Source organism: Prionailurus viverrinus, chromosome D3, assembly GCF_022837055.1.
Source record: "Prionailurus viverrinus isolate Anna chromosome D3, UM_Priviv_1.0, whole genome shotgun sequence".
Taxonomy (NCBI): Eukaryota; Metazoa; Chordata; class Mammalia; order Carnivora; family Felidae; genus Prionailurus; species Prionailurus viverrinus.
Genome location: NC_062572.1, coordinates 42,710,849 through 42,731,277, shown reverse-complemented (window position 1 = coordinate 42,731,277; position 20,429 = coordinate 42,710,849). Strand labels below are relative to the sequence as shown.

The window sequence follows — 20,429 nt, the reverse complement described above, 5'->3', positions numbered from 1 at the left end:
TTACTTCTTTTCATACTAACTGCATGTTCAAATCCTGTGCCAATTTTTCTATAGAATTTTGGTATATTCTCTATTTTTAGTACCTCTTATATATTAGATATATTAACAACTTGTCTGTGATATATTTTTTCCAGTTTATCTTTTTTTCATACAAAATTTTTAAATTTGTTTTATCATCATTCACTCCTAGTAACTACATCACATAAATGTCATTGTTTCTGTTAACAATTAAGTTGGTATAAAAAGTTAATTCCAGGGGTGCCTAGGTGGTTCAGTCGGTTAAGCGTCTGACTTTGGCTCAGGTCATGATCCCACGGTCCATGAGTTCGAGCCCCACGTAGGTCTCTGTGCTGACAGCTCAGAGCCTGGAGCCTGATTCAGATTCTGTGTCTCCCTCTCTCTCGGTCCCTCCCCTTGCTTGCCCTCAGTCTCTCAAAAATAAAAAAACAAATTTTAAAGTTAATTCCAACCACAGAGAAACCCAATTATTGGCATTATAACACTTTGGGTACTGTGAGATCTGGTTCCATTTTCCAGTCTCCTCATCCAATTTCTGCTGTGATTGTTTACATTAACCTGATGTTTACCCTATACTATATGTGCTTAGGGTCAAATTCAAGATCACCTCTATAAAACAGAACTCCCTGTCCTCATTTATCTCCTAAAAAGTGCCTTTTTCCACAAGGACAGGGTAGTCCAATCAACCCAGATGCCAGTCCCTTAAGTTATTGGCTATGAAAAGTAGAAGGGTCACATTTCTTTCTTCTGAAAAGAATTTTAAGATGTGCTATAAAGAAATGGTTTATTTGGGACCTTGATCCTTGAATGATACAGAGTCAAGAAGTCAAGACCACGGGAAAGATTGGCTCCGGCAAGGAGGGCATATAACAGCTAGCAACTCTGACAAGGGCTATTTCTGAATCATGAAAAACGAGTCTCTGAATTGGGGAAGTGGGGGGTGAATAGGAGAGGAGGAGGATAGAACATTCCTGTGTTGGCTCCTGAAGGCCAGAGCATTCCTGAAATACATCTCTTCCAGGGTTTTTCACCTGTCATGAGTCATAGGTAGAGTGGAGAAAGTTCTGATACCTTCTCTAACTATAACAATGAGCACGAGAAAATTAAAATCAGTGGGGAAAATAGTGGAGGAAGTTTATGAGTAGGATCCCTTAATTCATCAAATGAGTGGATACAAGTCATAACTTCTCCAATTGACTACTGTTTTTGAAATTTGTTTTCAGCGAAAACAAAACCTTTGATTCCTCTACTGGAGGCGGTGGGGTACTTTAAATACTCTCAGAGAGGTGATTCTTTGTATTATTGACTGATAGAGTCATTAAGGATAGCATTCTTACCTAAGAGCAAGTTTTGATTGGGGTGAGAGATGGAGGGCAGCTTATAACTGAAGGTGAAAGTGAAATAAGAAGGGAAGCTGTGAGAGGGGAAAGAAGGAAAGACAGCTCGGAGGCACTAAAATCAAATTCTCAGCTTCAATGCTTTGCCTAGAGCAAGCCCTGGGTGTATAATTTCTTAGCCTGCCTAAAAAATAAAAAATAAAAAAGATTGCCCCTAAAAGCTTTATTAACTCCATAAACCAGTGATTACTGCAGCCTTTAATACAGAAAAACGACTTCCCTTCTCACTGAAACCTTAAGGGAAGACACCTCCAATCAACTTTGAAATGATCCTAGAGGAAACAAGAAGGAACATTAGAGAGGCAGAGAGGAGAAGGGAGGAGGGAAAAGAAAAATGGAAGTTGAGGAAAGGACAGTGAGCATGACACGAGTCACTAAAGAAGACACCACAATCACGTGGTGGAGTGTGGTTAATAGGGATATAGCTAACTCTGAGGTACCCTTAACAAAGCAGATTAAATTCCACTGGTTAATCATTATAGACTGCAGGAAGTTCAGCAACAACATTCTTAAGAACAATAGCCATACTGAACAGGTATCCTTCTTTTTGGCTACTTAACAACTGAACCCATTTCTTATGTCCGAGTACTCCCCCTACCTTGTCAATCTTCAGGACAGGCTGGGCCATCCCCTACTATAAAAGCTGAAAATTCCTGCCACTTTTTGTTTCCTGGCTTCCATGGCAGGTATGGATACGTTACCTACATAATCCCTCCTCAGACTTTAGTGGGCACGGTGTGCTATGCCTGAGGATTCCCCAAACCAAGAGAACTTGTTAAAATACTCCCTGAGATTCTGACTCAGTAAGACACTGGAGCCACATAATTTGCAACTCCAGCAAGCTCTCAACTTATGAGGATGCTGTTAGTATCTGAACTACAGTTTCAAGGAAACTAATAGCTGTCACTTATCTGATGAACCCACATCAGGCTTTGAACTGAGTCCTAGTGATGCAAAGTAGAGATTGAAAAGAATTTTCTGGTGAAAAAGGGGGTTTGCAGCAGGTCCGCAAGGGCAATGGTGATAGGGTGGCATCCATCTTCCCAAGTCATAGATGCTGAAAGTGCAAATGCATATGGGCAGGAGGTGGGGAGTGGGGGAGGACAGAGAGGCAGAGGCATCTCTGCTGGCCAGTTCTGTGGCATAGACTTCAAGTCAGCTTCTCTAGTCCTCCTGGCAATTTTGTGAGCCAGCAAATCATTTTTCCACTAAAATCTGTTAGATCCTGTAGTCTGGAAATAAGGGCTTTGACAGAAATAAAAATTATTAAAATAAGGACAAGACCTCTCATATCTGCTCCTCACAGTACTTAACATGTCACCATACACTCAACAAAAATTGCATTGCTGTTGTCGTTTGCTATTACCACCTAGAAAATAAATAGATCTCAATAACAATTCACCTCATGTATTTTTTTAATTGCATGTCCCTTCAAAGACATAAATGCGTGTAAGAAAAAGATGAATTTCATTTTGCAGCCCCCTCTTCACTAACATTCATCAACTCTCTTTCTGTCAGCACCTTTGACTTTGAGAAAGCAGAGAGAAGGGAGGGGAAATGGGAGCAGGCAGAATATTATAGTCAATGCTACTGATTGGGGATGGAACTGAACAGCTTTGATCAGTTATATAGAAGAGGAGAAAATGCTGACTATATCCTAAACAGATATTCAAAGAGGAATATCCTAATCAACATCTGTAATGACAATGTGCAAAGTACGGTGTTCAGCTGACTTGCAATAAACATTTTCAACTAATCTAAAGCCAGTAACATTATACCACTTCATAGGTAGTTCAGGTATCTGATAAAATATTCCTGTTCCTCCCAGCTGACCTTAATAAGATTCCTATTATTCATTTTATTTATCCATAAGCTATTACCACACAATATATGTTGCTATTATTTGTTCTATCAATTAATAAGAAAAATAAAAATGTTATTTTACCTTTATTTATTCCTTCTCTAACATTTTCTTTCTACATGTAGATCTTACTTTCTGGACTTATATCATTGCTCCTCTTTCTGGGAAACTTTTAAAACATTTATTGTATAGTAGGTGTACTGGCAACACATTTTCTGAATTTTTGTTTGTTTTAAAAGAGTTTCTATCTCTTTCACTCAAGAAAGATAAGTTTGCTAGATACAGAATTCTGGTTTGATGGGCGTTTTCGTTCAACACTTTATATATTTCACTTCCCTATCTTCTTGTTTGCATGGTTTGTAAAGGGAAGTGTGATGTAATTCCTATCCTTGCTACTCTACAGATAAGGTACTCTGTAGATAAGGAGCCCCACCTCTCCTTTCAAGATTTTTTTCTCTGTTCTTGATTTTCTGAGTTTGAATATGATATGCTCAAGTGTGAATTTTTGGTATATATCCTGCTTGCTGTTCTCTGAGCTTCCAGGATTTGTAGTTTGGTGTCTGTAATTAATTTTGGAACATTCCCAATCATTATTATTTCAATCATTTCTTCTGTTCCTTTCTCTTTTCTCCTCTGTCCTTCCCATTACACACACCACATGTTTCACAACTGCCCCACAGTTCTTAGATATCCTGTGTCATGTTTTTTCATTCTTTTCTTTTTGCTTTTTAATTTCATTCTCTCTGAGTCTTTCCTCTACTGATGAGCCTATCAAAGGTATTATTCATTTTTTTAATCTTTTTTGTTTTATTATTTTGAGAAAGCCAGCACAAGCAGGGAAGGGGCAGAGAGAGGGAGAGAATCCCAAGCAGGCTCCACACTGTCAGCTCAGAGCCTGATATGGGCCTTGATCTCACAAACCATGAGATCATGACCTGAGCAAAAATCTAGAGTCAGACACTTAACCACTGAGCTACCCAAGTGCCCCAAAGGTATTCTTTATTTTTCTAACATTTCTTTCTTATTCTTTCTTAGTTTCCATCTCTCTGCTTACATCTCTGTGTTTCCATCTCTCTGCTTACAATGCATCACACAAACTGGATTATCAACAAAATGACTTCAAAGTTTATATGAAAAGGCAAAGACCCAGAATAGCCAATGCAATACTAAAGAAAAAAGCTAGAGGACTGGTACTGCCCAATTTCAAGGCTTACTATAAAGTTACAGTGATCGGGGTGCCTGGGTGGCTCAGTCGGTTGGGCAGCCGACTTCGGCTCAGGTCACGATCTCGCGGTCCATGAGTTCGAACCCTGCGTCGGGCTCTGTGCTGACAGCTCAGAGCCTGGAGCCTGTTTCAGATTCTGTCTCCCTCTCTCTGACCCTCCCCTGTTCATGCTCTGTCTCTCCCTGTCTCAAAAATAAATAAAAACTTTAAAAAAAAAATTTAATAAAAAATAAATAAAGTTACAGTGATCAAATAGTGTGATATTGGCAAAAAAAAAAAAAAAAATCAATGCAACAGAACACAAAGTCCAGACACGGGCCCACACAAATACAGTCAACTGATCTTTGACAAAGAAGCAAACACAATTCCATCAAAAAAAGACTGTCTTTTCAACAAATGGTGCTGGAACAACTGGACATTCACATGCAAAAGAAAAAATAAAAAAGAATCTAGACACAGAACTTACACTTTCACAAAAATTGACTCAAATGGATCATACACTTAATTAAAATGCAAAACTCTAAAATTTCTACAAACTAAAATAGGGGAAAAGTAAGGTGATCTTGACTTTGGTGATGAATTTTTTGATACAACAAAAGTACAATCAATGAAAGAATAAAATTGATAAATATAACTTCATTGAAATTAAAAACTTCTGCTCTGCAAAAACCACTGTTTAGAAACTGAAGAGACAAGCCACATACTGGGAGAAAATCTTTGCAAAACACATATCTGATAAAGGACTTGTATCCAAAATATACAAAGAACTCATAAAATTCAACAATAAGAAAACAACTTTGAAAAGATGCTCAATATCATGTCATTAGAGAGCTGCAAATTCAAACAATATTGACATACCACTAACATCTATAAAATAACTAAAATCCAAACAGTGACACCACCAAAATACTGGTGAGGATGTGAAGGAAAAGAAACTCTTATTCATCACTGGTGGGAATGCAAAATGGCACAGCCAACTTTGTAAGACAGTTTGGCAGTTTCTTACAAAACTAAACATACTTTTACCATATGATCCAGCAACTGCACTACTTACTATTTTACTTAAGTGAGTTTTTTTTTAATAGACTGCACACAAAGGTTTGTAGCAGCTTTATTCATAATTACCAAAACTTGAAAGCAACAAAGATGTCCTTAAATAGATAAATGGATAAGCAAACTATGGTACATCCATACAATTTTGGAATTTTATTCATCAATATAAAGAAATTATCAAACCACAAAAAGACATGGAGGAAAATTGAATGCATATTGCTAAGTTAAAGAAGCCAATTTGAAAAGGCTATATAGTGATCATTCTAACTATATCACATTGAGGAAAAGACAAAACTAGGGGTGGGACACAATAAAATGATGCATGGTTGCCAGTGGTTCAGGGCAAGGGAGGGAGAGAAAGGAAGAAATAACAGGAAGGAGAGCAGGATGATTAGAGGGAGCACAGAAAATTTTTAGACATTGAAACTATTCCATGCGATACTGTAATAGTAGATATATGACATTCTGCATTTGTCAAAACCAATAGAATGTACAACATAAAGGGTGAACTCTTATGTAAACTATGGACTTTAGTTAATAATAATCCATCTGTGGAGAAACGGGAACCCTCTTGCACAGTTGGTGGGAACACAAACTGGTGCAGCTGCTCTGGAAAACAGTGTGGAGGTTCCTCAAAAAATTGAAAATAGATCTGCCCTATGACCCAACAATAGCACTGCTAGGAATTTACCCAAGAGATACAGGAGTGCTGATGCATAGGGGCACTTGTACCCCAATGTTTATAGCAGCACTTTCAACAATAGCCAAATCATGGAAAGAGCCTAAATGTTCATCAACTGATGAATGGATAAAAAAATTGTGGTTTATACACACAATGGAATACTACGTGGCAATGAGAAAGAATGAAATATGGCCTTTTGTAGCAACATGGATGGAACTGGAGAGTGTTATGCTAAGTGAAATAAGTCATACAGAGAAAGGCAGATACCATATGTTTTCACTCTTAACGTGTATCCTGAGAAACTTAACAGAAGACCACGGGGGAGGGAAAGGAAAAAAAAAGTTAGAGAGGGAGGGAGCCAAACCATAAAAGACTCTTAAAAACTATGAACAATCTGAGTGTTGATGGGGGGTGGGAGGGCGGGGAGGGTGGGTGATGGTATTGAGGAGGGCACCTGTTGGGGTGAGCACTGGGTGTTGTATGGAAACCAGTTTGACAATAAATATCATATTAAAAATAAAAAAATAATAATAATCCATCAATATTGGTTCATTAATTGTAATAAATATACCACACCAACCTAAGATGTTAAAAATAGGGGAAACTGTGTAGAGGAAAAGAGGTAGGTATATGGAACTCTCTGTAGTTTTGCACAATTTTTCTGTAAACCTAAAACTGCTCCATAAAGTCTATTAAAAAATTTTTAAAGCTCTGAACAAACACATTTCTTCTCTAATGTTGAAAATCTCAGAGCAAAAGTAGAGTATAATCTATCAAAGAGGTATCTACATATAATATTTCCAAGGGTGTTTTTAGTAAATAGCCCTAAGCTGTTTTCTTAGACTCCAAGTAAACAAACCAAGTTTAGTCTATGGCTTGTGATTCATCCTGCCCTATTACCACAAAACAGAAAAATATCCCCCATAATTTACTTCACTAAATTACTTCTTTATGTCTCATTCTCCAGAGCCTTCTACATCAGATATTTGAAAGTCCTTTCATTGAAAGTCCTGACATTATTATCATCATTATCATCATTATTATTATTACTATTTCAGATCATCCCCTACTTTCCTTTAACAAAACCAGCTCATGTTCTCTTGATCCCTGGATTTTCTTGTACATATCTACCTCTCATGGAGATTCCCTAAATTTCACACTTCATTATCTTCCTTACTATTGTTTTATCTTATCTTCCATAAATTACTCCTATTTTTTAAAATCCGTTCCTGAATTCTTCCTCTATTTCAATATTTCTCTAAATAGTTCATCACCTAAGTCTCAGATAACCAACTGGGGCTAACATATGACTAAAAAATAAAAAATATATATACAGGGAAAATGAATTACTGTGAGTTTAAATGATTCCTGGCTAAAAATCATAGAGGAAACTTTTGAAGTTGAAATTGAACTGTCTTCTGTGTCCCAAACTAATCCTCTTCCACTGGGCAACATTATCATCTTAAATAAGGGAAGGAATAGCATGTACCACTCAGCAGATAGAAGAAAACTTGGCATCAAGAAATGCTTAAGTGGGGCGCCTGGGTGGCGCAGTCGGTTAAGCGTCCGACTTCAGCCAGGTCACGATCTCGCGGTCTGGGAGTTCCAGCCCCGCGTCAGGCTCTGGGCTGATGGCTCAGAGCCTGGAGCCTGTTTCCGATTCTGTGTCTCCCTCTCTCTCTGCCCCTCCCCCGTTCATGCTCTGTCTCTCTCTGTCCCAAAAAGAATAAATAAATTAATTAATTTAAAAAAAAAAAAAGAAAACTTTATAAAAAAAAAAAAAAAGAAAGAAATGCTTAAGTAATATTTATACATAATCACCACAAGTACCCAGGAACCAAAACTAACCCCACTTGTCTGGAGCTACACATCTTAAATATAAACTAAACTGATAGGTGGTTTTAAAATATAACCAAGAATGTGAGTATAGGTGTAGGTTAATTTGGAGGTTGTTTATCTCTATTACTACTCTTACTCTCCTACTATTACAACTAAGAGGCAAGAGAACACCACAATTCAGAAATAATGAATTAAAGTCCTGAAAAAAAAAAGTGATCCTCTTGAAAAACACTGATATCTGAAACTTCAAGGCAAGTACACCCATGTTGTAACTCATGAATATATAAAGTTTAGACCACAATGAGATATCACCTGACACCTGTTAGAATGTCTGTTATCAAAAAGACAAGAAATAACAGGTGTTGGTGACTTGGTGGACAAAAGGAAACTCTTGTGCACTGTCAGGAGGAATCTTAATTGGTGCAACCACTATGGAAAACAGTATGGAGGTTCCTTAAAAAATTAAAAATAGAAATACCATATGATCCAGAAATTCCACCCTGGGTATTTATCTGAAGGAAACAAAATCACTATCTTGAAAAGATAACTGGGGCGCCTGGGTGGCTCAGTGGGTTGGGCGTCCGACTTCAGCTCAGGTCACGATCTCATGGTTCATGAGTTAAGTCCCCCAGTAGGCTCTGTGCTGACAGCTTAGAGCGTGGAGCCTGCTTCAGATTCTGTCTCCCTCTCTCTCTGCCCCTCCCCCACTAACACTCTTTCTCTCTCCATCTCTCCAAAATGAATAAACATTAAAAACAAAATTTTTTTAGAAAAAGAAAACTGTATCCCAATGCTTATTGCAGCACTATTTACTATATCCAAAACACAGAAACAACCTATGTGTCATCAAAGGATGAATGGATAAAGAAAATGTGATATGTATATATCACACATATATCATATGAATATTATTCAGCCATAAAAAAAGAAGGAAATTCTGGGATCCCTGGATGGCTCAGTTGGTTGAGCATCCAACTCTTGATTTCGGCTCAGGTCATGATTCCACAGTTCATAAGATCGAGCCCCACATCAGGCTCTGCAGTGACAGCATAGGCCTGCTTGGGATCCTCTCTCTGCCCCCACCCCCTGCTTGTGTTCTCTCTCCTCATATAAATAAATAAACTTTAAAAAAATGGAAATTCTGCCATTTGCAACAACATGGATGACCTTCAAAGACTGTATGATATCACTTACATACAGAATCTAAAAGGGGCACCTGGGTGGCTGAGTGGTTGGGTTTTCAACTCCTGATTTCAGCCTGAGTCATGATTTCATGGTTCCTGGCATCAAGGCCCATGTCAGGCTTTGTGCTGGTGGCACAGAGCCTGCTTGGGATTTTCTCTCTCCCTCTCTCTCTGCCCCTCCCCCAATGCACACACGCACACACACACATACATGCTCTCTCACTCTCAAAATAAATAAACATTAAAAAATTGGGGCATACCTGGTGGCTCAGTTGGTTAAGCATCTGACTTCGGCTCAGGTCATGATCTCACAGTTCATGGGTTCGAGCCCTGCATGGGGCTCTGCACTGACAGCTCAGAGCCTAGAGCCTGCTTCAGATTCTGGGTATCCCTCCCTCTCTGCCTACCCCTCCCTCATTCTCTCTCTCTGTCTCTCTCTCTGAAAAATAAACATTAAAAAAATTTTTTTAAAGAAAAACAATGGAAGTTCTAAAAAGGGAATCTAAAAACAAAACAAAAACAAAAACAAACTAAACTCATAGATACAGAAAACAGATTATGTGGCTGCCAGAGGCAGGTAGTGAAGAGTGGGCAAAATGGGTGCAGGTGGTCAAAAGGTACAAACTTCCAGTTTAATAAGATAAATAAGTCCTGGGGACGTAATACACAGCATAGTAACTATAATTAAAACTATGTTGTACATTTAAAAGGTGATAAGAGAATAGAGCTTAGAAGTTCTCATTACAAGCAAAACTATTTTTGTAACCATGTGTGGTAATGGATAACTAAATTTATTGTAATCATTTCTTTTTTTTTAATGTTTTATTTCTTTTGAAGAGACTGAGCATGTGAGCAGGGGAGGGGCAGAGAGAGAGGGGGGCAGAGGATCTGAAGCAAGCTCTGCACTGAAAGCAGTGAGCCTGATGCTGGGCTGAAACTCAAGAACTGTGATATGATCTGAGCCAAAGTCGGACACTCCACCAACTGAGCCACCCAGGCACCCCTGTAATCATTTCATTGTATACCTAAAACTAGTACAATGTTATATGCCAATTATGTCTCAATTTTAAAAATAAATAAAAATAGCAAAACAACAACAAAAGGAAGGAAGGAAGGAAGGGGAAAGAAAATAAAGAGAAAGAAAGAAAGAAAGAAAGAAAGAAAGAAAGAAAGAAAAGAAGAAGAAAGAAAGGAAAGAAAAGGGAAGAGAAGGGAAGGAAGGGGAGGGGAGGAGAGCCTGGGTGGCTCAGTTGAGCTTCTGACTTGGTCTCAAGTCATAATCTCATAGTTTGTGGGTTCGAGCCCCATGTCAGGCTCTGTGCTGGCAGCCCAGAGCCTGAAGCCTGCTTCAGATTCTGTGTCTCCCTCTCTCTCTGCCTCTCTCCAACTTGCACTCTGTCTCTCTCTCTCTCAAAAATAAATAAAAAGGAAGAAAAGAAAAAAGAAAAGAGAGAGAGAAAGAGGGAGGGAGGAAGAAGGTTACTTAGTTCAGAAATAATACTTGGGCCAACCAAAGATGGCCAGAGCATTCTGGGATAACTGATAACCATCTGATAACTTTATTGTCCTAAGGACCACCACTTGGCTTCACTGGAATATGGAAATGAAACACATGTAGAGAATCCACACTTTAATCAACTTAAAGTTAAGACTGGTATGGATGCAGTTCAGCTTCCTCACTGAGCTGGCAGCCACAAAACAAAATCTTTTTTCTGTCAACTAAATTAATAGGGGTGACTGTGGTTTTGGCCTCATTAACATCATGATATGACCAACCAATGCATCCCCAATATCAAACACTCTCTATGAGATAATGCAGTGGAAAATAGCACCTTGATAGAACTTTAATTTTTTTTTTAAGTTTTACCTTATTGAGTATAATTTCCATGAAAATATTTAAATCATTACTGAAGCAATTGACTATTATATCATAATTTCTGTTGCTGTGATAAGAGATTATTCCATCACATACTTATCTGATCAAATCTGATCACTTATTTAGATGATTCTGATTTTCATGACCCCTTTGTACCTACAAGATAAGACACAGACATCTTACGGTCTTTCAACAGATGGCCTTTCTCTACCTTCCTAATCAAATCAAAGGCACCTGTGCTCTAAATAGCATTGCCTTTTTGTGCTCTCATACCCTACTTTATGAGGAAGATCCTTTCACTTTGGCCCATGTCACGACCCATCACTTGAGACTGGAACCAAATGTCACCCCTTCCCTCTACTTCCTCAGGAAAACTTCATTATTCCTTCCTTCCTGTTGTCATATTACAAGGTACTCAGGAGCTATTTTAGTATAGTTGTTACATGTCTATCCTTCCTAGTAGACTATAAAATGTACATGGCAGGAACAACATCTTATTCATATGTATTTCCCCAACATCTGACCCAAAAAAGAGATTACATATATAATTTTTAAATGAAAGAAAAAAAGTCTAATTTTTTTCAAAAGATGTCCTTCTAGTTTCTGCCATTCTTTATTTAGGACAATAGATTTTTGCCAAATTAGAACAATCGAGGTAATACAAGAAAAAAACTCAGCAAAACTTTTAAATAATTTTTATTTCATTTCTGATAATATATACATTCACTTCAGAAATCTAAGAAAATACACAACACAAAAAAAGAGAAAAATAATTATTAACCACATAACCCAGAAGATAACCATTTTATATTTTAGTTTATTTCTTTCTATTATTGTTGAATTTATTTCTATGGAATTTATATTATTATTTATATCATTTTGGAATTATACTCTATAAGCATTTTAGAAGTCTAGGTGTTGTCTTTAAATGCAATATTATATCATAAGAGTTTTCCACACCATGAACAAAAATTTCAAGACAATTTATTGGACTTGGAGGAATACTGTAATTTATTTAATCCTTTCCCTATGTTGGATATGTGTACTCTTTCATATTTCTTACTATTTTAGATACCACAAGGAGAAATACTTTTATAACAAATTTTAGTAAGCATTTATTATTGCCTTAGAATGGAACTATATCCTAGAATTTGAATTACTGGTTATGAACATTTTTAAGACTCTGAAAGGGCGGGCCTATGCCTGCCGACTCCTTCTTGTTCTGTGTCCTTCACCTTGACCACACCTCCTCCCTTTGAGTAACCTCCCGCTCACCCGTTCAAACTTCCCAATCAAAACTCGCCCGGCGACCTGCGCAACAGGACTCCAACCCTTCCCCAGCCAATCGGCTGAGGCCACAGCCATTACCTCACCAACTGCCCCTAGACCCCAATAAAACCTTTGTGTTTTTGAAACTAGCTCTCTCTCCCCACATCTCACCGCTGTGTCGGTGCAGCGAGGGGATTGAGTTCGAGCTAGCTCTAATAAAGGCTCTGCTTTTGCATCGGACTCAGTTCCCTGGTGGTCTTTGGGGATCACGAATTCTGGGCATAACAACTCTTAACTTGAATTATTAATTTGATTTCCAAAACCTCTGCCCCAATTTATACTCCTAGCAACAGTAGAGCAATCTGTTTATCCCTTTATCTCTTCATCACAAAGAACATTATTGTGGTTGTGTTTAATCTGAGCTAATTCGTTGTGTTAAAATGGTAAAATTTTTATTGTTTTAATTTGCATTTCATTGATGGCTAAAGCGGATGAATAATTTTCATTTCTATTAGCCATTTATACTCCCCGTCTGCATATCTTCCATTCATTTCCTTCACTATAATTTCAACTGGGTCTTTTTTTAAATTTTTATTCTAATTTGAGTTAGTTAACATACAATGTTATATTAATTTCAGGTGTGCAATATAGTGATTTAACAATTCCAAACATCACCCAGTGCTCATCACAAGTCCACTCCTTAATCCCCATCATCTATTTAACCCATCCCCCCACACACCTCTCCTCTGGTAACCATCAGCTTGTTCTCTATAGCTCAGTCTGTGTCTTGGTATGTCTCTCTTTTTTTTCCCCCTTTCCTTGTTTCTTTTCTTTCTTAAATTCCACATGAGTGAAATCATATAGTATTCATTGTTCTCTGACTTCTTTCACTTAGCATTATACTCTCTAGCTCCATCCCCGTTGTTGTCAATGGCATATTTCATTCCTTTTTATGGCTTGAATAATATTTCATTGTATGTATATATCACCTCCTCTTTATCTATGCATCAACTGATTGACACTTGGGCTACTTCTATATCTTGGCTGTTGTAAATTGTGCTGCTATAAATATATGGGTGCATGTATCCCTTTGAATTAGTGTTTTTGTATTCTTTGAGTAAATACCCAGTAGCACATTACTGGATAGTAGGGTAGTTCTATTTCAACACTTCCATATTATTTTTCACAGTGGCCACACCAGTTTGCATTCCCATCAACAGTGCAAGAAAGTTCCTTTATCTCTACATCCTCACCAAAGCCTGTTGTTTCTTGTGTTTTTGATTTTAGCCTTTCTGACAGGTGTGAGGTGATACCACATTGTAGTTTCGATTTGCATTTCTCTGATGATAAGTGATGATGAGCATATTTCCATATTAGCCATCTGGATGTCTTTGGAGAAATGTCTAGTCATGTCTTCTGCCCATTTTCTAATTGGATTATTTGGTTTTGGGGTGTTAAGTTTTATAAGTTCCTTATATTTTTTGGATAATAACCTTTTATCAGATACGTCATTTGCAAATATCTTCCATTCTGAACGTTCTTTTAGTTTTGTTGATTGTTTCCTTTGCTGTGCAGAAGCTGTTTATTTTGATGTCGTCCCAATATTTTATTTTTGCTCCTGTTTCTCTTGCTTCAGGGAATCAACTGGGTCTTGATGTTTAGCCTGATGTGTATATTGTCTTTATAAATTAAGAATATTAATCTTTTATCAAATCATAACAAATATTTTTCTCAATATGCCATTTACTTTTCCATTTTGATATCCTAAATTGGGAAAGAGCCGTAATTCATCACCTATTTTGGGAGAGGATACCAATTCCTTGAGAACCTGATAAAGTCCCTCATTAGAAAAATGAGCATATGCATATACCTATTTGCAAACAATTTTAAAGGGTTTACGGATCTCTTGAATTCCATCTACAGACTCAATTATATTATTCACTACTCTTTGATCTAGGTCCCAACCACCTTATAACCCTACAGGATGATAGAAATTCATTGCACTTTCTTACCAATTGCAATGTGTGAAAAGAATATAGAGTGTGTTGTATACATAGTGCTGTGTTGAGCAGAACTAGTATGTAAGGTCAGAAAGAAACTGTTATATCAGTCCAAAAACCTGAGCTCTCATGCTAATTCTGTCAATAGCTAAATGAGCTGAGAAAAGCTACTTAATCTTCTTTCCAGATCTTCATCTGTAAAGCATGCACATATGTGTGTTTACTCATGTGTGTATGTGTGTGTGTATAAGGTATAGTTAACGGGATAATTAACATTCTCCATTCTATTTCTTAAAAGTACATATATCACGTACCAAAGTGATATTCTGTTATACAACACTTTTATTTTTAAGTCATAAAAAACCATACTGTAGAAAAGACACATAAACTCCAAACAACACAGCTGTGACTATTCAGCACTCCTTAGTTACAAGTAGTTACACTGCCATTTAATGGTACCATTAAAAATGCATTGTTACCATAGTAACTGCAACATTACAAGACACCAAATCTTTCCCTGAAATACTCATGCTGAGCAGCATACAGTATCTTATGCAATAGTTGCTTCCACCTTTTGTTTTTTTAACTGAGAATGCTTAGCTTTCCCTTCTTCTCCAATTTATTTGTAACCCTGAAAAACTATCAAGAAACTGCTTAAAAAAAAAAAAAACTTTCTGATACAGTACCAGATAACAGGGCACTATCTTATAGAATGAGAAACAAAAATGTTCCCACTGTAGACAAAATTCTGACAGAATTCTCCTGCTACCAGCTTTTCATCTCTTTGTCCCTAATATTCCTGCCTGCTGGTCCTTTGCCCTCTGTTTTTTTTACACCCCCGCTCCTGATGGTCTGTCACTTGCACATTCTATGTCCTATTTCTCCCTGGGTGGTCACTAAGAACTAAAATATTAGTAGACATTGATTTGAGAGATGAACTCACAAGGCTAATTGTATTTTAAGAGGACAGTCCTGAAGGCTACAAATCTGTCAAGACTCAAAGCTTTAAAAGTCAAGGGACAGATAATACAGTCAAGTAATTTGACATAGAATAGCCTAGCCTCATTAACTCCAGATAAGCTATCTTCTACTCCACCCACTTTTGAGGTCTTTTTTTTCCTCTATTAAAAAAGTATTTGTTGAGCACCTACCCAGTGCTTTCCAAGGCATAGAAGCTATACCAGCCAATGAGACTGACAGTGCATATCATCTATTTCTGTTTAGTTCAAAGGGAGATAGAAAATCAAAAAGTAGGGGTGCCTGGGTGGCTCAGTCGGTTAAGCGTGCGACTTCGGCTCAGGTCATGATCTCACGGCTTGTGAGTTCAAGCCCCGCGTCGGGCTCTGTGCTGACAGCTCAGAGCCTGGAGCCTGTTTCAGATTCTGTGTCTCCCTCTCTCTCTCTGACCCTCCCCCGTTCATGCTCTGTCTCTCTCTGTCTCAAAAATAAATAAACGTTAAAAAAAATTTTTTTTTAATAAATTAAAAAAAAAGAAAAAAGAAAATCAAAAAGTAGGGGCAACTGCGTGGATCAATCAGTTGAGCATCCAACTTCAGTTCAAGTCATGATCTCACAGTTTGTGGGTTTGGGCCACACATCAGGCTTACTGCTCTCACTGCAGAGCCTGCTTCAGATCCTCTGTTCCTCTCTCTCTCTGCCCCTCTCCTGCTTTCTCTCTCTCTCTCTCTCTCAAAAATAAACACACACACACACACACACACACACACACACAATCAAAAAGTAAACAAACAAGTCATTTCCCAGGTGTGCAGGATGGAGTACCCAATGGCCTACAGAGCAACGTGTCTAAATTCTACTGTCACTACTGCAAAACATACCTCACCCATGACTCTCCATCAATGAGAAAGATACACTGCAGTGGTCAGAAACACAAAAAGAATGTGAAAGACTACTTTCAGAAATGGATGGAAGAGCACGCTCAGAGCCTGATTGAGAAAATAACCGTTGCCTTTCAGCAAGGGAAGATGCCCCCCACACCATTCTCTGTTCTTCCTCCTCAAGGGCAATGATCCCACCTCCCCTCAGTCTCCTGGGTCCTCTTCACCCTGGTATGATGCCAGCACCCCATATGGGGGCCCTCCCATGATGCAAATGATGGGCCTTCCTCCTCCTGGGATGATGCCAATGGGACCTACTCCTAGAATGAACCTGCGTACAGGAGGCCACATGTCAAAGATGCCTGGGCCCCCAGTGATGAGACCTCCAGCCCATCCCATGATGGTGCCCACTTGGCCAGGAACAAATCGACCAGATAAATAAGGAGAGACAAGAACCTCTTTATATCCATTTTATTTTACTTGTTCTATTTCACCAAGAGATCATGGTGCTGTGACTCTGGGTGTTTTCTAACAGCATCACAAGGAAGACTTGTTTTCCTTCCTATCAAAGAAGAGAATAGTTTTCCAAGGAAGTAGTGGGACTTAAAAAAAAAAAAAAGCATTTGTATTGTGAAATGTGAAAATAAAACTGTCAACTGTTTAAAAAAAAAAGTTAAACAAACAATTTTTTTTACAAAAGATAAACTCAGCCCTGAAGGTCTAAAAGAGCTTTTCAAGTAAGATGGACTGACCCCTTGGTTGCAAGCCTTGAGATACAGAAGAATTCTACGTGTTTTTGGAACAGTAAAAGGCCAGTGTGTTTAAAGCACAGTTTATGAAAAGGAAAGTAGTTTAGGATGAGGTCAGAGAAAAGTATGGGCCAATTCCTGTAAGATCTTAGAGATGAAAATGAAGTCTGGAAATCTAATGGGAAGTCAATGGAAGATTTCAAAGAGGGAAGTAAAATGATCTGATTTACCTTTTGTAAACATCACTCCTGGTTTCTATATGAAGAATCAACTGTAGCAGGAGACAAGGGAATAAAGGAGACACATCTGAGGAAACTGCAATCGTCGAAGTAAGGTACAGTAGTTGTAACTGCCAGCAAGGGCTATGGCATGGCTTTTCAATTAAAATGAAAAGGCTTTGACAGGGATGTTAAAAAGTGTTATTTGCTTTCACTCCCCAAATGCCATCATGGCTGCTATTTTCTAGTCCAGACTCTAATGGACAAGTGAAAAGAATACAATCACAATTCTTCTATTCCAGGACTTCTGTGACTAGCTCTGATTTGGTCAATACTTAAGTGAAGCACCAATCACAGAGTTTCTAAGACTTTTTTTTTCAACGTTTATTTATTTTTGGGGGGACAGAGAGAGACAGAGCATGAACGGGGGAGGGGCAGAGAGAGAGGGAGACACAGAATCGGAAACAAGCTCCAGGCTCTGAGCCATCAGCCCAGAGCCTGACTGGGGGCTCGAACTCACGGACTGCGAGATCGTGATCTGGCTGAAGTCGGACGCTTAACCGACTGCGCCACCCAGGCGCCCCATAAGACTTTTAATAAAATATAGTAAAAGCAATAAACATAATTTATACAGAAGAGAACAGAGTTAAAACCAAGGTAGAAACCCTGCATTCCTACCTCCCGATGTGTAGTTCTATCCACTAGCCCATACTTCCAGTGATTCCAGGCATGTTTCTTAATATGTTCCAGATATTATACCTCTCAATACCTATTCTAAAAATCCTTATCTATGTAGCAACCATCCAAAAAGAATGCAACAAATAAGCAAGGGAATTAATTAAGTGCCTAATTAACCTTGAGGTGTCATGAGAAACTTTACCAAGGTTTGCCATAATCTTTTTTAAAAAACTGAATCTATTCTTCATTAGTATATATATTATGTGCTTTCACATGGAATCACAGAATAACAAATTGTTAGAGGTGCAAAGAAATCTTAGAGTTTATTCTAAGGTTAAGATTGCACAAATTGGTATATTTAAATAATTTTCCCAAAATTATAATGCACACTAGAATCAGGTGCTAAACAAGAACACAATTGGTACATGCTCTGACAGGTTGCATTCAATCCATTTATCTTGCCTCTTTTCCAAAATCCTAACCTATCTCATGCTCTCATTCCCCCACTTATTAGTGTGTATTCCATGGGCATCATTGCAACCACTGCCTTGCATATATGCTCAATTTTCTTGACCATCATGCACTCTGTCATACTCTAAGCCCCAATCATGATTAAATCCAACTTTCTACCTACTCCACACCTATATCTAAGCATCTGAATATGTCTGGAGAAAAGTACACACCTGACAGATGTCAGCTAAATGTAAAAACACTAACCTCAAGGGGCTTCTCATTCTTCTCCATGATCCAACTGAATTTCCACAGTCAATCTCACTCCCATTCTTCAAATCACACCTCCTTTTAGCCTCAAACTCTACAACTCCCCACCACCCTCATTATCTTCACACCAAGAAAACTGAAGCAATCAGAAGAGAACTTAAAATTTATCCCCACCAAAACTGCCCTCTTTTCTTCAGGTGTACCCATATATTCTGCCTTCCCTTCTGTTATAGAGGATGAGCTCCTCCATGCATCTAGTTCCTTCCTTTCTTGACTAGATTCTACCACCTCTTTCCTACTACAGAACATTTCTCCTGCAATTGTTCCACCCTGCCTTAATTTATCCACTTTCCCTTTCTACTGGAGATACATGTGCATTTATTCATGATTCTGCAATTAAGGTGGGCAGATCCTCTGATGTGTTCACTTATGAGGTCACTTGTGTGCTGCAGTCACCTGGCAGTTCATCTGGAACTGGAAGTCTAGCGTGACCTCAATCCTTTGTCTGGTGGTTAGCTAGGGCTCTTGGCTGGGGTGTTTCAGTTCTCTTCTACAATGCCTTTCTAGCAGGATAGTTCTAATTTCTGGTATGATGGGGGAACATTTCAAGAGAAAATGAGCAAAAACTGCAAGGCATCTTAAGACCTTGCTGAGAAGTCACACATCACTTCCACAGCATTATTATTGCCCAAAGCAAGTTTAAAAGCCAGCCCAGGTTAAAAGGGAGGAGAAAAGAGACCCTATCTCTTGATATTAGGGGCTGCAAATACATCCAACACAATCAAGGTATTTAAGGAAATCTCAATGCCTCATTTGCTGAAAGCAAAAAGAAGCCTCCTTAAGCATTATCCCAATATCTTCCAAGTGTTCTTATTAAACTTTCACATACAGAATTATGCCCCAGGCTGGAGCTATAAACCATCTTCAATCAGAATTCCCCTTCTTAGTAACACTGGAAAAAATTTCACAGAATTATTCTTTCTTCCTTTCAAATCTCCTGCCCTCTCAGACACAACCCCAATCCTAACAGCAAATAGTTGCCAAGAACAGTTGGGGCAAATAGAGAAAGGTGGGAGTAAGAGATGGACTGCTAAATATGCTACATGCATTCATTTTGAGTTAAATAACAAGTCATTTCAAACATTTCATTCAGTTAAATTCTAAAATATGTACAAATGGTAGAATTTTAAAAGGTCTTCAAAGGAAAAAAAACTGAATATTTAAGATTATATTAATCAGCTTGGAATGTACGTGGTAGATTCTGATGAGAGGTGTATCTAGGTTTGCATGGAATATTGGGTTGAAAAAGAAAAGTAATAGATATAAATGAGCTACTTTGAATAAAAGTGCTGACACTGGATCTTGAAAGTGACAGTAGGAAGCGTAGTTAATAAGAAGAACAATCTAAAAACATTGCAGATATTCTAACATGAAGAAAATTGTGTTCTCTTCGCATTTAGTACAAAAATTCCTTTGTAGAGAGAACATTACCTTTATTTGAGAGATGCCCTGATAAGCCCCTTTGCAAGAGAAACAAATTGGCTGGGCTTTGGTTTCTTGAGGAAGAGACGAAGTAGTCAGCATTAAAAAAAGAGAGAAGTGTTTTGCTTGAGTGAGACCGAGAAAGAAAAATCAGGATTGCCCAATGCTGACAGGCGAAGGGAGACTAAGGAAAGACACTGGGCTCATGGGATGGAGTGACTTTAGGGCAATAAAAGGCTGTTGGGAGATATTTTTTTTTTTTTATTTTTTTTTCAACGTTTATTTATTTTTGGGACAGAGAGACAGAGCATGAACGGGGGAGGGGCAGAGAGAGGGAGAC

The 20,429-nt window shown here is 38.2% G+C and overlaps 1 pseudogene; it reads left to right on the top strand.

Moving 5' to 3' along the window:
• Positions 1-16,684, top strand: part of LOC125148647 (U1 small nuclear ribonucleoprotein C-like) — a 41,114-nt pseudogene extending 24,430 nt beyond the window's left edge.
• Positions 16,685-20,429: the final 3,745 nt, after the last annotated feature.